Source organism: Scomber scombrus, chromosome 2 (genome assembly GCF_963691925.1).
Source record: "Scomber scombrus chromosome 2, fScoSco1.1, whole genome shotgun sequence".
Taxonomy (NCBI): domain Eukaryota; kingdom Metazoa; phylum Chordata; class Actinopteri; order Scombriformes; family Scombridae; genus Scomber; species Scomber scombrus.
This window is the reverse complement of record NC_084971.1, coordinates 7,394,468-7,405,301: the sequence shown is the minus strand read 5'-3', so window position 1 is coordinate 7,405,301 and position 10,834 is coordinate 7,394,468.

Sequence of the window (10,834 nt, the reverse complement as noted above, 5' to 3'; positions counted from 1 at the left end):
TCTGTAGTGAGAACATGGAGTAGGCTGAGGAGTAGAACCTTGTTCCTTGTACACGCATGTTGTGCATTTAGAGATACTCAGGACCAGAGCCATTAGAGAGAGATGTCTGATCATCATCAGAGCCTATCAGAATTTCACTGAATTCCCAGAAGCCTATTAGCGCTCTGCATGCAAATACTGGAGAAGAGAGGGGAACGTAAACTTCTCATGACAACTACCAGAAACCATGGCGAGTGAACACAAAACAGGGAAAAGAAAATTTGAAGAGGCACCGTCATCTTATAAATCTGCTGTGTGGGAACATTTTGGATTCAGCATTGAGTACGATGACAAGGGCAAAAAGACTGTCAACAAACAAAGCACGGTGTGCGAGCATTGCTTTGAAACTATCGGCTACTTGCCAGGTATCACATTCAACATGTCTCACGGCTATATCGCTTGCAAGTGTAGCAGCATGGAGAGCAGTTTTGTGACAGTTTAGTTTATTTAAATGTGTGGATGACAATGACGTTTGTTGTTTAACTTGATTGGATACTGTACTTTATGTTTATATTTAATATTTATTATAACAGAGCAAGTATAATTTGATACTGCACTTCGTTATTTTTATATCGGAGTGTCTATTTGCACCCCTGGTACAAATAGCCTCGGCCACACAGCTGAGCTATTTGCACCCTAGATGTATAACAACGTAAAAACATGGCGGACATTCATCTTCCACGCCAACAGAAAAGGGCGAATTTAGAAAGGTTTCATCTCTAATGTTTGTTCTAAAGACATTTCTGGCGGGAAAGTTGTATTATATTTTCATAATCTTTCCTCAGTGAATGCATACAAGCGTCAATTTGTCAGTTAGAAATAATTTGTCGCCAATATGTTTGCTAATACAGAAGATAGATTATCTTCTGTATTAGCAAACATATTGGGCTGTCACATCATTACATAGCACCGAAGCGGTGGCGTAATGGGCAGCGTGTCCGTCATTAGTGCAGGAGACCGGGGTTCCAGTCTTTGCAGCAGCAGTTACTTATTTGATAATGTTTTCAGCGGAAAAACTCTTCTACATAGAATTTACTTAACAAAGTTAAGGCATTGGCCGTGAGACACGCATTTCAAGCTGCTCTCACGCTCACACGCCACACCTGACATTTTTTCACGCCGGGAAGTGATAGATCTCACCGGACAGAAATGATTATATGATATACAGAAGAGAACAGCGACGTATATTTATCCCGCCAACCCGGTGGGATACAGGAGTCTTCCGCATCTCCAGATGCTCCCCTCTGACACTCAGTCCTGCAGCATGCACTCCTGTACTGGGGTGCAAATAGCATATATTGATATTTGCACCAAGACGGGTGCAATTAGAACACTTTGCTATATATACCAGGGTACAAATAGCATCCACTTCTAATTGTACTGGGGTGCAAATAGCATTCATTGATATTTGCACCAGTGGTGCAAATAACGAATATAATTTCTGCACCACTTGCACCAGTGGTGCAAATAGCCTTTGCCTTTTTATATTTGATATTGCCTTTGTTTTCTATACAGAAGGCAAGTAAGATAAGTTTTGAAGTAAAATTTTGTGGTTTGACTATATCTGCGCTTTTAATTACTTTAACATTTAATATTGCCTCTGCTAGTGTGAGTAGTAGTACCCTGTTGATTTAAAATAGATAGGACAAAGAACCTACTGGATGTTAGAGTTAAGATAACATAAGATACCAAAACCGTACAGTTACCATGGCCCAAAAACCGTGATGCATACGGAACTGTGGGCACACTGTACAATTGCATCCCTAAAAAAAGAGTCAAAGCGGGAGGTGGCAGAGTTTTCAAGGGGAGTGACAAGGATGGACGGGATTAGCAATGAGTATATTAGAGGGACGGCTCAGGTTTGGACAGTTCGGAAACAAGTCTAGAAAAGTGACATTGAGATGGTTTGAACATGTGCAGAGGAAAGATGCTAGTTTAATTTTGAGAGGATGCTTAAGATGGAGCTGTCAGGCAAGATAAAAAGAGGAGGTTTATGGTTTATGGATATATTGAGGGAAGATATGGTGGTTGGCACGACGGAGGAAGATGCAGAGGACAGGAACAGATGGAAACGGATGATCTTCTGTGGTGACCTCTAACAGGAGCAGTCAGGATTCTAATAGTCTATCTTTACCCTTCAGTAGTCTGTAAAAAACTGTATGCCTGAAGTATTTCTGAATCTGAGTATGCAGTCAGTTACACAACAGTTCATTTTGTCTGTGTTTTTGATGTTTTATTTATTTTCCATGTGAACGCACTAATGGAGGATGCTCAGTGTTTGCATGTTTGCCACTCTGAAGGGAGGGAAGCGATGGTGGGGACACTCTACAGTGTGTCACCAGCACGGCCCAATTGATGCTGTGTCTTCACGGTCAACACATATACCTGCAAACATGTCTGCCACATGTCTAAACATCAGCATTGAGCTGAAATATCACCTTGAAAATTAAATTATTGATTTCAAAGGAGTGGAAGGCAGGCTTGGAGTAACACTCCATTCTGTGGTAATCACACGGCAAAGGGGCATAAAGAGAAGAGAAATAGACCATTAAAACAAACCCCACCTCAACCTAACCACAGATGCAAATTATCATTACGATCCTGACTACAACACTTAACTGTTGTCAAACACAAACATTACTTAGAAGACATTTAGCTTACCTCTGTTAATTACTGCATAGACTGCAGACACTGATGTAATTAGAGATGAGAAGAACTGCCAGTATAGAGACAACAGACAGAAATGATCTCATGATTTCTTTGATGTTTTCACACAAAAGCTGCCTGTATGGTTTTGCTGCGAGTTAATACTGTACAAGCCACCTGCTACTTCTACAACCTTCCAGCTGTTTATGTGAGCAGTACTGCCCCACCTCCCTGTCACTGCTTCAGATTGACCGTAGCCTACTAATAAAATAAAGAGAGATGCTCCCTCTGTGATGCCAGCGCTAAATCAATGTGGGCCCTCGCGCTGTGCTGACAACCCCAGCCTCCTCTCTCTTTACTATGACACCAAGAATATAAATTATGTCACCATAGGGGCTGCGAGCATAGAGAGCAAGAAAGAGATGGGCAAGGAGCAAGTAGAGAAGAGTCTGGCGCAGACGGGTTTTTATTAAAATGAAACTATTTTTCGTTGAGTAAAAATTTAGGTGACAGCTTGAGGAGACAGGAGAGAGCCTGAGAAAAAGAAGGGAAGGTCTCAGAGAAGGAGAGCACCAAGAGGATGATCAGTAATGTGTAGCCGGAGGGGAAAGATCAAGTGAAAACGGTGCTTATGGGATCAGGTGAAATGGTCAGGATGTGTGAGGGAGAGATTAACAGATTAACAGGCAGAGCACGGCTGGGTCTGATTACCATAAAGGAGAAAAGCAACGGCAGAACTGAAAGAAAGAGAGGGGATAAAAGTTTCAAATGTGGAAAGAGAGCAGACAAAAAGGGAATGACCATCGGTGAATGTATTGCAGCTGTGAAGTAGAAGATCAGAGGGTGCTCAGAGAAATGACAGTCATGACTTTCAGCCAGAAATCACACACTTTCACTTGAATTACTGATATCTATCTTTTCTGTTGAACATCTATGGCAATGTATTAACTTACTTCCATATATAATGTACATCAAATAATATAAGAAATAGGCACTTTCACTCACTGTATGCCTCAGTACAGTAAAATTGAATCAGCAGTATCAAAAGGAGACACTACAACTTGTTATGTAACACCAGTGATTCACTCACCAAACTTCTGTTGATGACCTTCACTCCCATTTTTGCTGTATTTTCCATCTAAATCAATCAGTGGGCACTCTGCCACCTCCATCAAAACCTCCATCTCACTAACTGGCACCTGCCAGTCACACACTGAAACTGTAAACAGACCACCGGCAGCATTTTCTTACCAATTAGCAAAGCATTGCTCATAGAGACACACAAACCATGCACTGCCCATTGACACATGAGCGGTCTTACCTTAAGCCACATGTTGCTTTTGGCTTTCTGTGCACACAAGTGTCTACCAGAACAAAATGAATGGCATGATAAGGCTGGTAGCTTGGTACATCTTGTGGTCATTAGTTCTTCCTTCAGTCACAGCCTGGAAAATTAGTGTTCAAAATGGTACAATAGTTTAGTTAGCTAGTGGCACAGGTGAGTTTTCTGTTAGCGTCAGCTAGCAAGCATCAATATCAGAAAGCAGCCTGTATTAACCCAAAAAACTATTATTTGATTTAAATGAGGCCTATTGACCATAATTTCCCCAAAACTGTGTACAACCTATGATAATAAATTGGAATTAAGTTGGCTAAAAAGGTCTAACACAGAATTGGGTAAAAATGTATTAATAATTTACAATATGCTTTGTAAATGGTCAAACCAGACCAGGTCAATTTTGATCATGGAGGACAAAAATTGCATGGTGGACAGGAAGACAACAGGCAGGTTAATATGTCTCTTTAAACCACTTCACCTGTTAGAATTGTCTGTTTCTTTCCTTTACTTATTTTTTTTCACAGTGGATTTTCCAGTTCATCTATTAACTGCTCACCACCTGACACCTGCCTGCAATTCAGAACAAGCCTCCTCCCCTTTATTTACAATGTAAGTTAGTCTTTCCATTCTTGCATGGCAGATATACATTTCACAATTATAAAAAGGGTTAGATTTAACACTGAATTCTTTGTCACTTTGAGTCAATGATTTTAGACAGAAGCAGGCTTCTGTTATACGCGGCAACCGCTGATTTTGGCGAATGAAATAACAACTGTTGCTGTCAAGATTCTATACGCAGGTAGCATTAAATGTCAGCTCCATGAATCAGTTGAAAGCTCTTTCCTCGGCTGACTTTTAAATGATTGGAAATTACTTGTTCTGAAACTAGAGCTCTGTAAAAGGTATCCCAGATATGCTTTTGATGGCATTGTAAATGATGTTGAGGTTACAGCTGTACTGTATGTCCCAGACAGAAAGTCACCAGCTGATGATCCATGTGAGACAGAAAACAGCATTTTTCTTGTATTGTAGTGTTAAATGAGTCATAGGATTGTGTGGTGAGGAAAAATTAAATATGGGGCAGTTTTTTCTTTCTCACATATTTCTTTTGCATATACGGTAACATTTGTGTGTGTTTGTGCAGCAGTGCCATCTTGTGGTGGACAAATTAATATAATGCAAACGCAGAACTCATAATAAAGTAAAGTAAGTGACTCTACCTGGCTCAAAGGTCGTATCAAACAGGAGGAAGCACACAGTTTAAAAAGTACCAAAGAAATACTTAATGTATTACAATAATCCAAAAGCTAAACTGAATGTGCAACAAAAGAATAACTGAACAAAAGAGTAACGCCAACAGAATGCGCTGCTGTCCTCAGGGAGCAAGACCGACCAAATGACAGAGACAGGGCCTTAATCACCACCCCACAGGACACTGGCCAGGTGTACTGAGTTGCATCTAATCAGAGCCCCGTGCTCCAATCAGCTCAGGATCTGATTTTTGTTGCCTGCCATTATACCTTTAAAGTCTGTATTCATTAGGGTGGATACATGTTCTAGCAGGTCAGGGATAGCTAGGTGTTTCCACATTTATCAGTTTAGGTTTACAAATGATTTCAAATGCTTGTGTCAGGAAGGCAGCTAACCCCAGTCACCCACTTTGGTAAGAGAAATCTCAACTGGCAAGAGGCAGCCAAAGCTTTTTATCTTACAGCAAGTCTGTAAAGGAAAACCTGCTCTTGTGGCTAATCCTGCTTGCATGGCATGCACCTCTTTAATTTAAAGCCTTGATGCATTCAAGTGGGAATAGAATTATTTTTACCATTTGAACCGCAGTATCTGCAGCAGTGGGTCTTGGCAAACGCCACAGGTTTGAATGGCCAACACAATAATTTTATCTATTTTAAGACAAATCAAGTAACGGCTTAAAACAAGGACACACAGAGTCACAGTCTGGCAGTGCTGCAGAGAGGAGGCGAGCAAGAGGCCCTGGCACGTCTTTTAATGAGGTGGAACATAGAATGAATGAATGAATGAGTAACTTTATGGATTTAACATGTGCTCTTTTCTCTCTGCCGCTTTTCACTTCCTATTTCAATGAGGAATGTGCTATATTTGTAGAGCACATTTATAGTATAAACCATGCTGTGAAACAATAACAGTAAGAGGTGCAATATAATTAAACACCCCTCTTCTGATTTGGAGGACAGTGACTAACCCTTCATCTATGCATCTCTTTAAGTACACTAAAGTGTACTTGAACCACTGCAACCATTAACACTGCCAAAGAGGAAGACCACTTTATAATGGACTGGAGAATTTGCATTGACACTGGATGTAACTACAACACAGCGTAAGTACTACTCCATCAGTACCCGCCGTCATTGCTTGTAGTAGCCTTTTGACTGGAGCAAAGACCACAGTACTTGAAGCAATTCATTTGTAGCATCTGAAAATGATGGTACGTAAATGACAGATTGGTGGAATGAAAATAAAGCTCACTACTGAATATGAGGTAACCTTTCATTATCTTTCAAGATGGATATGCCATACAGTGAATAAATAAAGGCCTTCACATTTTAATAACCTCAATAAAAGATTAGTTTCTGAATAAACATGCTTCTTGTAGTTGAGGTGCTCTATGATGCACCTAAGTGGGATTTGTTAGCCAAACATTAGTTTGTAGTGGCCTGTTTCGGTAATAATCCTCTATGAGCAGTTTAAAGGAGTAGTATATAGATTCAACATTGTACTTATAACATTATCTTATGTTTGATGGACAATTTAAAGGATAAGGGGCACATATTTGGCAAATTCTCAAAACTCGAGGTAGAAGCCACAAAGATTACCGGGTTACAGAGGTCTGGTAAACACACTTTTCTACCTCCACACCCCCACTTTTTTTTTCATTTTTAAACTTGTAGTCGTCAACCTCAACAGAAACTTCCCCGAGTGACATCACTTGATTTGAGTGATCAGATTTCACACAGCTCCTTCTGGAGCCACAAAAGTCTTTATACAACTTTTCCAAATATGCAGTAGCACTACCCAAGACCTGTAAACACACTTTGATGTGTAAAATTGGTAAGGTTCCCCTTTACTTGATCTTTATGTTCTAGAAAGCTACAAAACCTATACTTACATTGCTAATTTGTGATGCTGTAACTGAAAATAGAACATAACCATTCTTAGACACTTTAACGGTATTATAACTAAGCTGAATAACGAATTTCATAAGTATTAGTAAAAACGTTCAAAAACCTGATTATCATATTCAAAGTTCCCACTTGATTTATAATGTGTATCTTTGCGTCTCTTAGATTTAAATAGACCCTGACTGATACTGGAATTAAGGGGCCGATGCCAATATTGGTATTAGGGAGCATTGATTCCGATATCAATATACTAATATAATACCACACATTTTTTTGTAATGATCCCTGAAATGTGATTATCAAACACCTGGGACAAAGATATGTAAAGGAGGAATGATATTTTTCAGTCTAACAATAAACGTTGTATTAAATGACATCAGTGCATTGAGGCAGTATACACAGCTGGGAATTTAAGAATTATAAATAGTTTTGAATAAAAAAAACAGAACAACAAAAAAAAAAGCATACACATTAAACTTGAATTAAAGAAAAAAAAGAAAAAAAATCAAATATACATAAAATGCTGCCTATTTCTGATGCCAAAATCCAACCTCTGTGTCCTCTCACCCCCATTCTGCATGCTTAGAAGTGTGTGTGTGTGTGTGTGTGTGTTAGCCCTTTTGTGTCAGGCGCGCACATGTTTAGAAGTCTGCACCCGAGTGTCAAAGCGGGCACCGAAAAAACAATCCAAAGAACAGGCCGAATTGAAAAAGTATCCATACACACATATTGGATAACATATTCACTGATACCAATATATATGTGGTCAGGCTCTAGATTTAAGTACATCAAAGTATACTTGACCCACTGCAACTATTAACATTGCCCAAGAGAAGCTCTACTGTACCTACCAACTTTGCTCTGCAGCAGCCCTATCACTGACTAAAGAATGCCAGTCCATAAGTACAAGTAATTATAGTCAACAAACTGCGTTTCATATTCAAAGTGCCTGCTTGATTACAGGTATCATACACTGGCTTTGTCAGGGGTTTTTTATTGCTAAAAACATCTGCCTGCTGTAGCTGGAAATGAGGTTAGGGAGAACGTTAAGTTGCCCGGCTGTGAACCAAAACATTGAACAGAAAGATGTTAATTTAATGTATACTAAGCATAATCTAAATTGTATTTTAGTTGTTTAAATAAGTCTGAGTAGAATACTATATTATATAATGTTGGATACATTCTAATACGTTTTAATATATTATTATTATTTCCAAAAGGTCCAGGACATGTCAGATCTCCAGGCAAGAATGTAGAATTCAATAAAACACGCAGAATTCACACCTGTTGACCTTGTCTTGTTTGGTTCTATTCCATTTGTGATCACTCATCCATAACCTAAAGCAGCCTCTAATATAAAGGAGGCCACTGAGATGTTCGGAAATATGATGCACCGTAAAATCCCCTCTAACAGAACATAAACATTGATGCTGCCAGGATGGCTTCCTGGGATGAGCAGCTCTAAAACAATAGACCTCATAAAAAAGTTGATGTTCTGTGTATCTGCCGTGTATGCCTGTGTGTGTTTATGGATGCATGCATAAGTGTGCTTTAGGCATCCAATATCTGAGACATTCCACGTATCATAGTGGAGTGTTCAATCAATGGGTGGAAAACAAAGATACAGAGGGAGAAAGATAGTCTGTGTGTGTGTGTGTGTGTGTGTGTGTGAGGAGGGGGTGTGTATTGTTGGAGGGGCTAGACCTTTGCATTTGTTAGGTCTATTTGTTGTGTTGTCAACAAAGAAAGCTTCTTGTCTCTTTATATTCAAGTCCCCATCATTTATACGCCTTTATCTTCTCTTTATATATGTTCCTCATGTGTTTAGTGTCTCTACCTTTTTCTAATTTGCCTGTCATCCCCCGCCCTCTCTCTCTCTCCCTGCTGCTGCCCATGTGACTGTGCACGGTAAAGAGGCACAAATTGTCAAGTGGCTCACAAATATTTGTCATAAACAATTTCCAGCTCGGATGGCAGGCCCGCCAATATGTCAGCAGAGGTGGCCTGCGTGATGGGCACATATCATTGATATGGACACTGTCTCGCTGGTGTGTCACCGATGCTATTCCCACTATGTTGTGTGTGTGTGTGTGTGTGTGTGTGTGTGTGTGTGTGTGTGTGTGTGTGTGTGTGTGTGTGTGTGTGTGTGTGTGCTCTGTCCATTTGCTACTGAAGGGGCGTCCCAAGGGTCTCCCTCTCCAAGTAAGAAATGACAGAGACGACAGCCGAATCTCTGCTCTGTCCCTCTCCCTCTCCCTCTCCCTCTCTCTCTTCCCCCCCCCCGTCACATATTGAGAGGTCTGCGGCTCCAGCGCCACGCACACAATGAATCTCAATGACCCGGCGTGCATCAGAAACCATTACCTGCATGGCGCAAATGTACACTGTGAATATGAATCACCTGCGGTTGGTGTCACTGACCGTTTGGAGCACACGCGCGTGCTAAAGCGTGAATGCTTAATATCTCCTCTATGCACCCCCGGCGCTCCACTCCTCTTGTCAGTCTCGAGGAGAATAGGGGGGATCCATGCACAATGAAGCTTATGAATTATCAGCTGAGCATGAATGTCAACTATCAGGGCCCCACATGCGTATCCATCATTCTCATACTCTGATGTGTCAAAAGATCAGGCCTCGCTCAGCGGGGCCGTGCGCATATGAATGATATGTGTGCAAAGCTCTTGTCATTTACACATGCAATCAATTATCCAAATAACGTTAAAAAACGTGGAATACATGTGCACATAGCAAACTCCCAGAGGTGAGTGGCGTATCTCTCTGGACTGGATGTGCTGTATATCTATTTGTCATGTTGATATAAGCTCATAAATTCCATCACCTTTTCCATATAGTCACATTTGATTAGATATATTCAGGCTCATAAATTCTGTTTAAATGTCAGGGCACAGTGAAAAACAAACACGGCTCACATCATTCATAATTCTAAGGATATATTCATATGAGTAGACGTTTAGGCATTTCGAGTGGGCTTGTGTTTTAGATGCTGCCCTGTTTGTTTGCTACCTCCCATGCACATTACTGTAATGCCCACAGGCATGGGAGCAATAACACATAATACATGTCTAGAGACAGTGATGGAGCAAATTCTACTGCACTAAAAAGGAGCCCGTTTAATGCTCCTGGTACCTGTTTACACACTTAGCCAGCATGCACATATTTCAATTCAGTTAATTTACATATGTCTTGTCATCAACTTCTATACCATCTTCTCACCACAGGGAGATAGATCCCTTCTCTCCCATCTCGAGGCACGGTTGTTCGTTTTCATGTATCCGTACATGCTTACATTTCTGATTGCCAACTTCTGCGTGTGTTTCGCTCTTTAATTACTCCTTTTGTAGATAAATATGTTTGCTCGTAGCTTGTAAATTCATCTGGTCTCCAGTCTTCGTCGCAGCCTAAGAGCTAGGCTGTGACAAACAAATTTGACCTTGGATACGTCTATTCAGAAGTTTAGAATGCTGTAAAAACTGGTTCTCTCTTTATTATTATTTCCATCTAAGAGGCATCAGATAATTCATCTCTGACGCACCAAACAAAGAAATACACACATACACACACACACCTGAAAAGGGCTTTTGAGCAGAAGCAAGCATGAAAAATATGCTCCCAAATAAATTCTCAGATGTAGATG